General features: G+C 44.3%; 1 protein-coding gene across 1 annotated transcript in view; it reads right to left on the bottom strand.

Moving 5' to 3' along the window:
* Pde11 (Phosphodiesterase 11) overlaps positions 1 to 14149 on the bottom strand; it is a 91449-nt gene that overhangs the window by 76678 nt on the left and 622 nt on the right. Inside the window, exon 2 of the mRNA XM_070209407.1 lies at positions 13432 to 13691. The gene's annotated coding sequence lies outside the window, so the exon portion shown is untranslated. The remainder of the gene's footprint in view (positions 1 to 13431; positions 13692 to 14149) is intronic.

Here is a 14149-nt window from a genome sequence, read left to right as displayed (position 1 = left end):
TATCTCCACGCGGAGTTATGTCGTTTTAGAACGTCATATTTCCACGCGGAGTTATGTCGTTTTGGAACGTCATATCTCCGCGCGGAGTTATGTCGTTTTGGAACGTCATATCTCCACGCGGAGTTATATCGTTTTGGAATGTCATATCTCCACGCGGAGTTATGTCGTTTTAGAACGACATATCTCCACGCGGAGTTATGTCGTTTTGGAACGTCATATCTCCACGCGGAGTTATGTCGCTGTAGAACGTCATATCTCCACGCGGAGTTATGTCGTTTTGGAATGCCATATCTCCGCGCGGAGTTATGTCGTTTTGGAACGTCATATCTCCACGCGGAGTTATGTCGCTTTGGAACGTCATATCACCGCGCGGAGTTATGTCGTTTTAGAACGTCATATTTCCACGCGGAGTTATGTCGTTTTGGAACGTCATATCTCCGCGCGGAGTTATGTCGTTTTGGAACGTCATATCTCCACGCGGAGTTATATCGTTTTGGAATGTCATATCTCCACGCGGAGTTATGTCGTTTTAGAACGTCATGTCTCCGCGCGGAGTTATGTCGTTTTGGAACGTTATATCTCCGCGCGGAGTTATGTCGTTTTTGAACGTCAGATCACCGCGCGGAGTTATGTGGTTTTGGAACATCATACCTCCGCGCGGAGTTATGTCGTTTTGGAACGTCATATCTCCGCGCGGAGTTATGTCGTTTTGGAACGTCATATCTCCACGCGGAGTTATGTCGTTTTGGAACGTTATATCTCCACGCGGAGTTATGTCGTTTTAAAAAGTCATGTCTCCGCGCGGAGTTACGTCGTTTTAGAACGTCATATTTCCACGCGGAGTTATGTCGTTTTGGAACGTCATATCTCCGCGCGGAGTTATGTCGTTTTGGAACGTCATATCTCCGCGTGGAGTTATGTCGTTTTAGAACGTCATATCTCCAAGCGGAGTTATGTCGTTTTGGAACGTTATATCTCCGCGCGGAGTTATATCGTTTTGGAACGTCATATCTCCGTGCGGAGTTATGTCGTTTTGGAACGTCATATCTCCACGCGGAGTTATGTCGTTTTGGAACGTCATATCTCCGCGCGGAGTTATGTCGTTTTGGAACGTCATATCTGCACGCGGAGTTATGTCGTTTTGGAACGTTATATCTCCACGCGGAGTTATGTCGTTTTAGAAAGTCATGTCTCCGCGCGGAGTTATGTCGTTTTGGAACGTCATATCTCCGCGCGGAGTTATGTCGTTTTGGAACGTTATATCTCCACGCGGAGTTATGTCGTTTTAGAATGTCATATTTCCACGCGGAGTTATGTCGTTTTGGAACGTCATATCTCCGCGCGGAGTTATGTCGTTTTGGAACGTCATATCTCCACGCGGAGTTATGTCGTTTTGGAACGTCATATCTCCACGCGGAGTTATGTCGTTGTAGAACGTCATATCTCCAAGCGGAGTTATGTCGTTTTGGAATGCCATATCTCCGCGCGGAGTTATGTCGTTTTGGAACGTCATATCTCCACGCGGAGTTATGTCGCTTTGGAACGTCATATCACCGCGCGGAGTTATGTCGTTTTGGAATGTCATATCTCCACGCGGAGTTATGTCGTTTTAGAACGTCATATCTCCACGCGGAGTTATGTCGTTTTGGAACGTCATATCTCCACGCGGAATTATGTCGTTGTAGAACGTTATATCTCCACGCGGAGTTATGTCGTTTTAGAAAGTCATGTCTCCGCGCGGAGTTATGTCGTTTTGGAACGTAATATCTCCGCGCGGAGTTATGTCGTTTTGGAACGTCATATCACCGCGCGGAGTTATGTGGATTGGAACATCATACCTCCGCGCGGAGTTATGTCGTTTTGGAACGTCATATCTCCGCGCGGAGTTATGTCGTTTTCGAACGTCATATCTCCGCGCGGAGTTATGTCGTTTTGGAACGTCATATCACCGCGCGGAGTTATATCGTTTTGGAACATCATACCTCCGCGCGGAGTTATGTCGTTTTAGAACGTCATATCTCCGCGCGGAGTTATGTCGTTTTGGAACGTCATATCACCGCGCGGAGTTATGTCGTTGTAGAACGTCATATCTCCACGCGGAGTTATGTCGTTTTGGAACGTCATATCACCGCGCGGAGTTATGTCGTTTTGGAACGTCATATCTCCACTCTGAGTTATGTCGTTTTAAAACGTCATATCTCCACGCGGAGTTATGTCGTTTTGGAATGTCATATCTCCGCGCAGAGTTATGTCGTTTTGGAACGTCATATCTCCACGCGGAGTTATGTCGTTTTAGAACGTCATATCTCCACGCGGAGTTATGTCGTTTTGGAACGTTATATCTCCGCGCGGAGTTATATCGTTTTGGAACGTCATATCTCCGCGCGGAGTTATGTCGTTTTGGAACGTCATATCTCCGCGCGGAGTTATGTCGTTTTGGAACGTCATATCACCGCGCGGAGTTATATCGTTTTGGAACATCATACCTCCGCGCGGAGTTATGTCGTTTTGGAACGTCATATCTCCGCGCGGAGTTATGTCGTTTTGGAACGTCATATCACCGCGCGGAGTTATGTCGTTTTGGAACGTCATATCTCCGCGCGGAGTTATGTCGTTTTAGAACGTCATATCACCGCGCGGAGTTATGTCGCTTTGGAACGTCATATCTCCACTCTGAGTTATGTCGTTTTAAAACGTCATATCTCCACGCGGAGTTATGTCGTTTTGGTACGTCATATCTCCACGCGGAGTTATGTCGTTTTGGAACGTCATATCACCGCGCGGAGTTATGTCGCTTTGGAACGTCATATCTCCACTCTGAGTTATGTCGTTTTAAAACGTCATATCTCCACGCGGAGTTATGTCGTTTTGGAATGTCATATCTCCGCGCGGAGTTATGTCGTTTTGGTACGTCATATCTCCACGCGGAGTTATGTCGTTGTAGAACGTCATATCTCCACGCTGAGTTATGTCGTTTTGGAATGCCATATCTCCGCGCGGAGTTATGTCGTTTTGGAACGTCATATCTACACGCGGAGTTATGTCGCTTTGGAACGTCATATCACCGCGCTGAGTTATGTCGTTTTGGAACGTCATATCTCCACGCGGAGTTATGTCGTTTTGGAACGTCATATCTCCGCGCGGAGTTATGTCGTTTTGGAACGTCATATCTCCACGCGGAGTTATATCGTTTTGGAATGTCATATCTCCACGCGGAGTTATGTCGTTTTGGAACGTCATATCTCCGCGCGGAGTTATGTCGTTTTAAAACGTCATATCTCCACGCGGAGTTATGTCCTTTTGGAATGTCATATCTCCGCGCGGAGTTATGTCGTTTTGGAACGTCATATCTCCACGCGGAGTTATGTCGTTTTGGAACGTTATATCTCCACGCGGAGTTATGTCGTTTTAGAAAGTCATGTCTCCTCGCGGAGTTATGTCGTTTTGGAACGTCATATCTCCGCGCGGAGTTATGTCGTTTTGGAACGTCATATCACCGCGCGGAGTTATGTGGTTTTGGAACATCATACCTCCGCGCGGAGTTATGTCGTTTTGGAACGTCATATCTCCGCGGGGAGTTATGTCGTTTTGGAATGTCATATCACCGCGCGTAGTTATGTCGTTTTGGAACGTCATATCTCCGCGTGGAGTTATGTCGTTTTAGAACGTCATATCTCCGCGCGGAGCTATGTCGTTTTGGTACGTCATATCTCCACGCGGAGTTATGTCGTTGTAGAACGTCATATCTCCACGCGGAGTTATGTCGTTTTGGAACGTCATATCACCGCGCGGAGTTATGTCGTTTTGGAACGTCATATCTCCACGCTGAGTTATGTCGTTTTAAAACGTCATATCTCCACGCGGAGTTATGTCGTTTTGGAATGTCATATCTCCGCGCGGAGTTATGTCGTTTTGGAACGTCATATCTCCACGCGGAGTTATGTCGTTTTAGAACGTCATGTCTCCGCGCGGAGTTATGTCGTTTTGGAACGTCATATCTCCGCGCGGAGTTATGTCGTTTTGGAACGTCGTATCTCCACGCGGAGGTATGTCGTTTTGGAATGTCATATCTCCGCGCGGAGTTATGTCGTTTTGGAACGTCATATCACCGCGCGGAGTTATGTCGTTTTGGAACGTCATATCACCGCGCGGAGTTATGTCGTTGTAGAACGTCATATCTCCACGCGGAGTTATGTCGTTTTGGAACGTCATATCACCGCGCGGAGTTATGTCGTTTTGGAACGTCATATCTCCACGCTGAGTTATGTCGTTTTAAAACGTCATATCTCCACGCGGACTTATGTCGTTTTGGAATGTCATATCTCCGCGCGGAGTTATGTCGTTTTGGAACGTCATATCTCCACGCGGAGTTATGTCGTTTTAGAACGTCATGTCTCCGCGCGGAGTTATGTCGTTTTGGAACGTCATATCTCCGCGCGGAGTTATGTCGTTTTGGAACGTCATATCTCAAGCGGAGGTATGTCGTTTTGGAATGTCATATCTCCGCGCGGAGTTATGTCGTTTTGGAACGTCATATCACCGCGCGGAGTTATGTCGTTTTGGAACGTCATATCACCGCGCGGAGTTATGTCGTTTTGGAACGTCATATCACCGCGCGGAGTTATGTCGTTTTAGAACGTCATATCTCCACGCGGAGTTATGTCGTTTTGGAACGTCATATCACCGCGCGGAGTTATGTCGTTTTGGAACGTCATATCTCCGCGCGGAGTTATGTCGTTTTGGAACGTCATATCACCGCGCGGAGTTATGTCGTTTTGGAACGTCATATCTCCACGCGGAGTTATGTCGTTTTGGAACGTCATATTACCGCGCGGAGTTATGTCGTTTTAGAACTTCATATCTCCGCGCGGAGTTATGTCGTTTTGGAACGTCATATCACCGCGCGGAGTTATGTCGTTTTGGAACGTCATATCTCCGCGCGAAGTTATGTCGTTTTAGAACGTCATATCTCCGCGCGGAGTTATGTCGTTTTAGAACGTCATATCTCCGCGCGCAGTTATGTCGTTTTGGAACGTCATATCACCGCGCGGAGTTATGTCGTTTTGGAACGTCATATCTCCACGCTGAGCTATGTCGTTTTAAAACGTCATATCTCCACGCGGAGTTATGTCGTTTTGGAATGTCATATCTCCGCGCGGAGTTATGTCGTTTTGGAACGTCATATCTCCACGCGGAGTTATGTCGTTTTGGAACGTCATATCACCGCGCGGAGTTATGTCGTTTTAGAACGTCATATCTCCACGCGGAGTTATGTCGTTTTGGAGCGTCATGGAACGTCATATCTCCGCGCGGAGTTATGTCGTTTTGGAACGTCATATCTCCGCGCGGAGTTATGTCGTTTTGGAACGTCATATCACCGCGCGGAGTTATATCGTTTTAGAACGTCATATCTCCGCGCGGAGTTATGTCGTTTTGGAACTTCATATCTCCGCGCGGAGTTATATCGTTTTGGAACGTCATATCACCGCGCGGAGTTATGTCGTTTTGGAACGTCATATCTCCGCGCGGAGTTATGTCGTTTTAGAACGTCATATCTCCGCGCGGAGTTATGTCGTTTTGGTACGTCATATCTCCACGCGGAGTTATGTCGTTGTAGAACGTCATATCTCCACGCGGAGTTATGTCGTTTTGGAACGTCATATCTCCGCGCGGAGTTATGTCGCTTTGGAACGTCATATCTCCACTCTGAGTTATGTCGTTTTAAAACGTCATATCTCCACGCGGAGTTATGTCGTTTTGGAATGTCATATCTCCGCGCGGAGTTATGTCGTTTTGGAACGTCATATCTCCGCGCGGAGTTATGTCGTTTTGGTACGTCATATCTCCACGCGGAGTTATGTCGTTGTAGAACGTCATATCTCCACGCTGAGTTATGTCGTTTTGGAATGCCATATCTCCGCGCGGAGTTATGTCGTTTTAAAACGTCATATCTCCACGCGGAGTTATGTCCTTTTGGAATGTCATATCTCCGCGCGGAGTTATGTCGTTTTGGAACGTCATATCTCCACGCGGAGTTATGTCGTTTTGGAACGTTATATCTCCACGCGGAGTTATGTCGTTTTAGAAAGTCATGTCTCCTCGCGGAGTTATGTCCTTTTGGAACGTCATATCACCGCGCGGAGTTATGTCGTTTTGGAACGTCATATCTCCACGCTGAGCTATGTCGTTTTGGAATGTCATATCTCCACGCGGAGTTATGTCGTTTTGGAACGTCATATCTCCGCGCGGAGTTATGTCGCTTTGGAACGTCATATCTCCACTTTGAGTTATGTCGTTTTAAAACGTCATATCTCCACGCGGAGTAATGTCGTTTTGGAATGTCATATCTCCGCGCGGAGTTATGTCGTTTTGGAACGTCATATCTCCGCGCGGAGTTATGTCGTTTTGGAACGTCATATCTCCGCGCGGAGTTATGTCGTTTTAAAACGTCATATCTCCACGCGGAGTTATGTCGTTTTGGAATGCCATATCTCCGCGCGGAGTTATGTCGTTTTGGAACGTCATATCTCCACGCGGAGTTATGTCGCTTTGGAACGTCACATCACCGCGCGGAGTTATGTCGTTTTGGAACGTCATATCTCCACGCGGAGTTATGTCGTTTTGGAACGTCATATCTCCGCGCGGAGTTATGTCGTTTTGGAACGTCATATCTCCACGCGGAGTTATATCGTTTTGGAATGTCATATCTCCACGCGGAGTTATGTCGTTTTGGAACGTCATATCTCCGCGCGGAGTTATGTCGTTTTAAAACGTCATATCTCCACGCGGAGTTTTGTCCTTTTGGAATGTCATATCTCCGCGCGGAGTTATGTCGTTTTGGAACGTCATATCTCCACGCGGAGTTATATCGTTTTGGAATGTCATATCTCCACGCGGAGTTATGTCCTTTTGGAACGTCATATCACCGCGCGGAGTTATGTCGTTTTGGAACGTCATATCTCCGCGCGGAGTTATGTCGTTTTGGAACGTCATATCACCGCGCGGAGTTATGTGGTTTTGGAACATCATACCTCCGCGCGGAGTTATGTCGTTTTGGAACGTCATATCTCCGCGGGGAGTTATGTCGTTTTGGAACGTCATATCACCGCGCGTAGTTATGTCGTTTTGGAACGTCATATCTCCGCGTGGAGTTATGTCGTTTTAGAACGTCATATCTCCGCGCGGAGCTATGTCGTTTTGGTACGTCATATCTCCACGCGGAGTTATGTCGTTTTGGAACGTCATATCACCGCGCGGAGTTATGTCGTTTTGGAACGTCATATCACCGCGCGGAGTTATGTCGTTTTGGAACGTCATATCACCGCGCGGAGTTATGTCGTTGTAGAACGTCATATCTCCACGCGGAGTTATGTCGTTTTGGAACGTCATATCACCGCGCGGAGTTATGTCGTTTTGGAACGTCATATCTCCACGCTGAGTTATGTCGTTTTAAAACGTCATATCTCCACGCGGAGTTATGTCGTTTTGGAATGTCATATCTCCGCGCGGAGTTATGTCGTTTTGGAACGTCATAACTCCACGCGGAGTTATGTCGTTTTAGAACGTCATGTCTCCGCGCGGAGTTATGTCGTTTTGGAACGTCATATCTCCGCGCGGAGTTATGTCGTTTTGGAACGTCATATCTCCGCGCGGAGTTATGTCGTTTTGGAACGTCATATCTCCACGCGGAGGTATGTCGTTTTGGAATGTCATATCTCCGCGCGGAGTTATGCCGTTTTGGAACGTCATATCACCGCGCGGAGTTATGTCGTTTTGGAACGTCATATCACCGCGCGGAATTATGTCGTTTTGGAACGTCATATCATCGCGCGGAGTTATGTCGTTTTAGAACGTCATATCTCCACGCGGAGTTATGTCGTTTTGGAACGTCATATCACCGCGCGGAGTTATATCGTTTTGGAACGTCATATCTCCACGCGGAGTTATGTCGTTTTGGAACGTCATATTACCGCGCGGAGTTATGTCGTTTTAGAACGTCATATCTCCGCGCGGAGTTATGTCGTTTTGGAACGTCATATCTCCACGCGGAGTTTTAGAACGTCATATCTCCGCGCGGAGTTATGTCGTTTTGGAACGTCATATCTCCGCGCGGAGTTATGTCGTTTTGGAACGTCATATCACCGCGCGGAGTTATGTCGTTTTGGAACGTCATATCTCCACGCGGAGTTATGTCGTTTTGGAACGTCATATCACCGCGCGGAGTTATGTCGTTTTAGAACGTCATATCTCCGCGCGGAGTTATGTCGTTTTGGAACGTCATATCTCCACGCGGAGTTATGTCGTTTTGGAATGTCATATCTCCGCGCGGAGTTATGTCGTTTTGGAATGTCATATCTCCGCGCGGAGTTATGTCGTTTTAGAACGTCATATCTCCGCGCGGAGTTATGTCGTTTTGGTACGTCATATCTCCACGCGGAGTTATGTCGTTGTAGAACGTCATATCTCCACGCGGAGTTATGTCGTTTTGGAACGTCATATCACCGCGCGGAGTTATGTCGTTTTGGAACGTCATATCTCCGCGCGAAGTTATGTCGTTTTGGAACGTCATATCTCCGCGCGGAGTTATGTCGTTTTAGAACGTCATATCTCCGCGCGCAGTTATGTCGTTTTGGAACGTCATATCACCGCGCGGAGTTATGTCGTTTTGGAACGTCATATCTCCACGCTGAGCTATGTCGTTTTAAAACGTCATATCTCCACGCGGAGTTATGTCGTTTTGGAATGTCATATCTCCGCGCGGAGTTATGTCGTTTTGGAATGTCATATCTCCGCGCGGAGTTATGTCGTTTTGGAACGTCATATCTCCACACGGAGTTATGTCGTTTTAGAACGTCATGTCTCCGCGCGGAGTTATGTCGTTTTGGAACGTCATATCACCGCGCGGAGTTATGTCGTTTTAGAACGTCATATCTCCGCGCGGAGTTATGTCGTTTTGGAACGTCATATCTCCGCGCGGAGTTATATCGTTTTGGATCGTCATATCTCCGCGCGGAGTTATGTCGTTTTGGAACGTCATATCTCCACGCGGAGTTATGTCGTTTTGGAACGTCATATCTCCGCGCGGAGTTATGTCGTTTTGGAACGTCATATCTCCGCGCGGAGTTATATCGTTTTGGATCGTCGTGGAACGTCATATCTCCGCGCGGAGTTATGTCGTTTTGGAACGTCATATCTCCACGCGGAGTTATGTCGTTTTGGAACGTCATATCTCCACGCGGAGTTATGTCGTTTTGGAATGTCATATCTCCGCGCAGAGTTATGTCGTTTTGGAGCGTCATGGAACGTCATATCACCGCGCGGAGTTATGTCGTTTTGGAACGTCATATCACCGCGCGGAGTTATGTCGTTTTGGAACGTCATATCTCCACGCGGAGTTATATCGTTTTGGAACGTCATATCTCCACGCGGAGTTATATCGTTTTGGAACGTCATATCTCCACGCGGAGTTATATTATATGGCAGGAATGTCGACATGTCCTGCCAAGTGCTTGCCCCAAACTGACAATGAAAGACGCGTTCCAAGCAACTCGAAGCCAGCGATAAGTTCTTCCGCAGTGAAAGGAAATGCGCCACAAAAGTGCCATTAAAATAAAACGTGCTCAAACGTGCTGACGTGTGTTACCCCCCACCCACCAGTTAGGGTAGGGGCGTCTAGCGAGGGGGCGTGGCAAGCGTGGGAATCGAGAAAAAATGCGACTGAGAAGGCAGCTGAGCAGCAAAATTTACGCACTCGAAAGTCAACACAAATACAAAAAAAAATAAGGAAAACAACGTTAAGCTAGTTGTTGAGGTGCATGACTTGATATACCCTGTAGAAGTGGAAATATTTCTATTATATTTGTATTTTACTTAAACAATAATATTAAATAATAAATTTATTAAAGATACATAGTAAACATATTGAAAGCCTCTAGCTCTTGCCTTACACGTACAGACATTGCAGCTGGGTATACCCTATACAATTTCTGGAGCTCGTGAACTGCGCGTCAACAATAAGCAAGTGTTCGGCAAGGGCAACAGCAGCGGGCAAAGCAAACAACGAAGACAACAACAAATACAATTGGCAAAAAAATGAACATTTGACGCGCAAAAGTGTCGCGTGTGGCACAAACAAAAAATCACGTAGCAGACATTTGGCTGCAAGTTGCGTATACGCCGCATGGAACGCAAAACGTTTATTAGCTAAAAAAACAAAAAAGAAAAGAAAGCACAAGTGTGGAAGAAGAGTGAGAGAGCGAGAAATGGTGGGGGGTGGGAATGAGGAATGCTTTTTGGCTTATAATAGAATAGGATAGGATGTGGGATATATTTCAAGGGTACGAAACATTAGCTCAATTAACAGAAAATGGAGAGTAAGCGACATTAGATAAGTACAGTGTGCACTCGCAGGCGCGAACTTTGGGAACTTATGCGAAGCATTTCCCCACTGTGGCAGGAATAAAATATTAATGACTTGGCTAGATGAATGATGAGCTGCTTTTCGAGCGGGCTTTAATGGCATTGAGAGTGGTAAGGGGGTCCCATTAATATATCATGCATTGCCAAGCGTCCTGCGGTTTTTTTTGCCAGCATCATTAAAAAACCAAAGAGAGTGCAAGATGAAGGCGCACTTTAAATACCCTATATGACTGACAAACTTGCAGATGTTGGCGAGAAGCTGATAAAAGCTTAGTTTAGGGAAAATATCATGAACGAGAAACTAAGGATATCTTAGAGGAAGATTTGATAGCTCTTCAGATATTTGCCATTTTTAAATGCTAAGTTTGGTGAATATATCGTGGGCCAGAAACTAAGGATATCTGAGAACAGTGAAACTCATAAATGCCGATTTTGATGAACATATTTTGCAAAAGAAAATATTTTGGCAACCTACTTTTCAACCGATTGTTCCTATGGCAGTCATATAGTTATAGCTATCCGATTAAACAGGTTCCCAAGTGTACAAAGTTTCAAGAAGATAGTTTTAAAACTGAAAGCCCAATTACTTGGACGTATAGAGAGTTTAAGCTGACTATATCAACTCAGCTAGTCATGCTGATATATAATTTATACACCTTATGAACTCCCCCCCTTTAATGGAAGGGTATAGCAAGGCCCTGCTAACTTAGTCGCGTGTCTTTTGTCAAAGCACAGCACATTTGCCTTTCACATATGCAAATTAAAAATGTCAAGCAAATATTTTGATTAGCGTTTGCATTTCTTCTTTGCAGCTCTGGCAACCATCAGGGCAGCCTCTCCTTCAATTTGTCATTAGCTGAGCGCCGCTTACGAGCTGCAGGTTGCAATTGCATGAACCTTCCACAACAATTCTCGACTTATGCCAGGCACAGGCAACATACCCTTCCCCTTCCGCTTCTACTCCGCTACCCACATGAACTTGTTTACTCCGCTCGGCTGGAATGACGTCTATTGCCTGATTCTGTTCTACATACGCGCTGACAGTTGATGCCTTGCATAATCAAGGGCTGCTACTAAAGTACACAAATTAACAGAAGTATAAAAAATCAAATAAAAGAGTTCAGCATTGTTAAAGAAAATTAATTCAAATATAGATCAAAACAAGTATCTATCAGAAGTCAATAGAGTTCCTCATGTGCTTTTTTTTTAAAAACACTTTTTTTTAGCTCAATATGAATTATTCTTAATCGAAACTAAGCCGAGTTTTATAATCGATGTCATTTTTTTCAAACAAATTTCGCATTTTTGACAAATACATTTTTGTTTTGACATTTTTGGCGAAATTATAAGAAATCATTGAAATTTCCCGATTATATACAACAAAATCTATTCCCAGCTGACGAACTTATCGTACAGCCCTCGCGAGGGCGGGTCTATTGGCATGTTTAGTAATGATATTTATCCATCTTTCAAACAGACAATATGTCGACGTTGGATACATGTATTTATTTATGTGCATGGGCATTATTGCATGTGTGGGCGCTGAAAAGTGTGCTACAGTTTGTTTTTGAACTGTCTCGCAGACAAATCAAAAGCTGAATTTCCAATTCAATTCAACTGCAAGAACGGCCAGAGAATGTTTATAGATTATTTATCATAATATTATCAAACGAAGCGACCGAGGGATATTAATGAAAATTAAAGGAAAATCAAAACTCTAAAATCCCAGCGTAGCCCATTTAAACGCTAGTCTAAACACAATTTTCCGGGAAGTGCCGGACCCAAGGGATTATTCATGAAACTGCGACGCAGTTGAATGTGTTTGGAGTTCGAGCTAAGGACTTGGGGCGGACACTATGTGGTAAGAGGGGGTTTATTTGACAAGGATGAAAGAAGGCGGAGGGGGGTCTGCGGTAAGCTGTCGCTGCAAATGGACAGCTAATTGACAAATGTGTGCGCGGATGAGCAACAACAGTCGCCGTGGAAGGACAACGCGCATCCTGCCAAAGGGCAGCTGGAAATCAAGTTACAAGCGGAACGTTAAAACGCAGCACAACAGCGTCGCCAGCTGAATTAGTTGCTAATTAGAGTTTATTGTTTTGCGTGTGTGTGTGGGAGTGTGTGTGCGTGGGATCAGTTAAAACAATCAACATAAGTTTGGTAATTCAAGAAACTATTGACGTCATTCGCACAAAAGTTGCAGATACTTTGGCAGAATCCAGTGAGAAAGTCTTATATAAGAGTTTAAAGGCATTCGAGCTTAAAATATGCTTTTAAAAGCAATCCTAAACTCTACAAAACCCCAAATATATTGGTACTCTATAATATAAAGCTGAAACAAGTCTGGTTTTTCTAGTTTTCCTAACCAAAATCTGCATCTGGAATCGATTATATAATTATTGCAATTAAGTTTATCTCAATATTTCTTACCTTAACTAAGTTATTAAACTCTTTTTATACCCTGAACCCATTAAAAATGTTATTGCGACTTTTTTCTGTAATGCTATTTAAGTTCCTTTTACCTCTTACTTGTTTTCATTAAATACTTTACTCAAGTCATTCAACTCTTCATTTCAATACTTCATGTAGCTTTTGTTTTAAGAATTCTTCTTGAAATATATAAATACTTAAGATCAGTTTCTTCGTTTAATTATTTCACGCTGAACTGGTCTTAAGATTTATTACTTAAATCAAGTAACTAAATAATTAAAGTGCCCAAGATTTGGAATTAGGAAATTTGAAATTGTCACGAGATTTCTTACTTAAATGGAGAACATAAGGACTTAAAGTAAGTAAAATATTTATTTTTTTACTGAGATCTCACTATGCAAATGTTTAATTTTGATAATAGTCAAGCTTGAATTCAGACGACAACTGTCAATAAAGAAAGCCAAATATTTTTTATGACGTACGTTCAGTTAATATATCGTAAGTTTTTGATTCGTTTCAATGCTGGCTTTTAATATTAATATTGTAAGACTTAAAACTAGTAAATTAAGGCTTAAGACTTACCCGTCAAGAAAAACTTCACTTTATTTTGAGCAAATTTTTATAAATATTTTATCTGTCACATTAATTCATTAAACTCTCTTTAACTTTTAAATGTTTTTAATTTGTTTTTATTTATTTTTTAGTCTCTTGCGCTTTGCTTTCGCACTTTAAGCAGACATCGCTTCAACGTTGTTCTCTGCGCTTCTCACACTCGCTTTAAGCAGAAATCACTTAAACGCTGCTCTATTTTTCTCTAATGTGCGGTTCAATCAAGCGAAATCCTGAAAGGGAGCAGCAAATTGAAGCGTAATTATTTTTGTGCTTGCTGCGGCGCATTTCCCCGGTGACGTCGCCAATCAAATGGCGCACAACTTGGCGGCGGCACTGGGTCAGTAGCGCAGCATGGGAATTTCTTGATGTTGTTGATTTTGTTGCAGCTGCTGCTTATGTTGTTGTTGTTGTTGTTTACTTGGTCTATGCCAAGTAATCAGAATAATTACGTGGCCCTAATGGGCCGAAGGACGCGTCGAATGCAAAACAATTGAAGCAGCTTACAGTTCGAGAAGCACTTGACAAATAATTAAAAGAGCGCCCAACTAGAAGTTACCCTGTAATGGCGAATTGGTAGCGCTTTCCAAGAAGTGAAAATATATTAAATTATGTCTGCTACACGAGAGTCTACATAACAAAATTGGTGACTCTGGCTTTTGTAATCTTCGAGATATGCCGTAGTCGATAA

This window comes from Drosophila virilis, chromosome 4 (assembly GCF_030788295.1).
Source record: "Drosophila virilis strain 15010-1051.87 chromosome 4, Dvir_AGI_RSII-ME, whole genome shotgun sequence".
Lineage (NCBI taxonomy): Eukaryota > Metazoa > Arthropoda > Insecta > Diptera > Drosophilidae > Drosophila > Drosophila virilis.
This window is presented reverse-complemented; position numbering and strand designations above follow the sequence as displayed.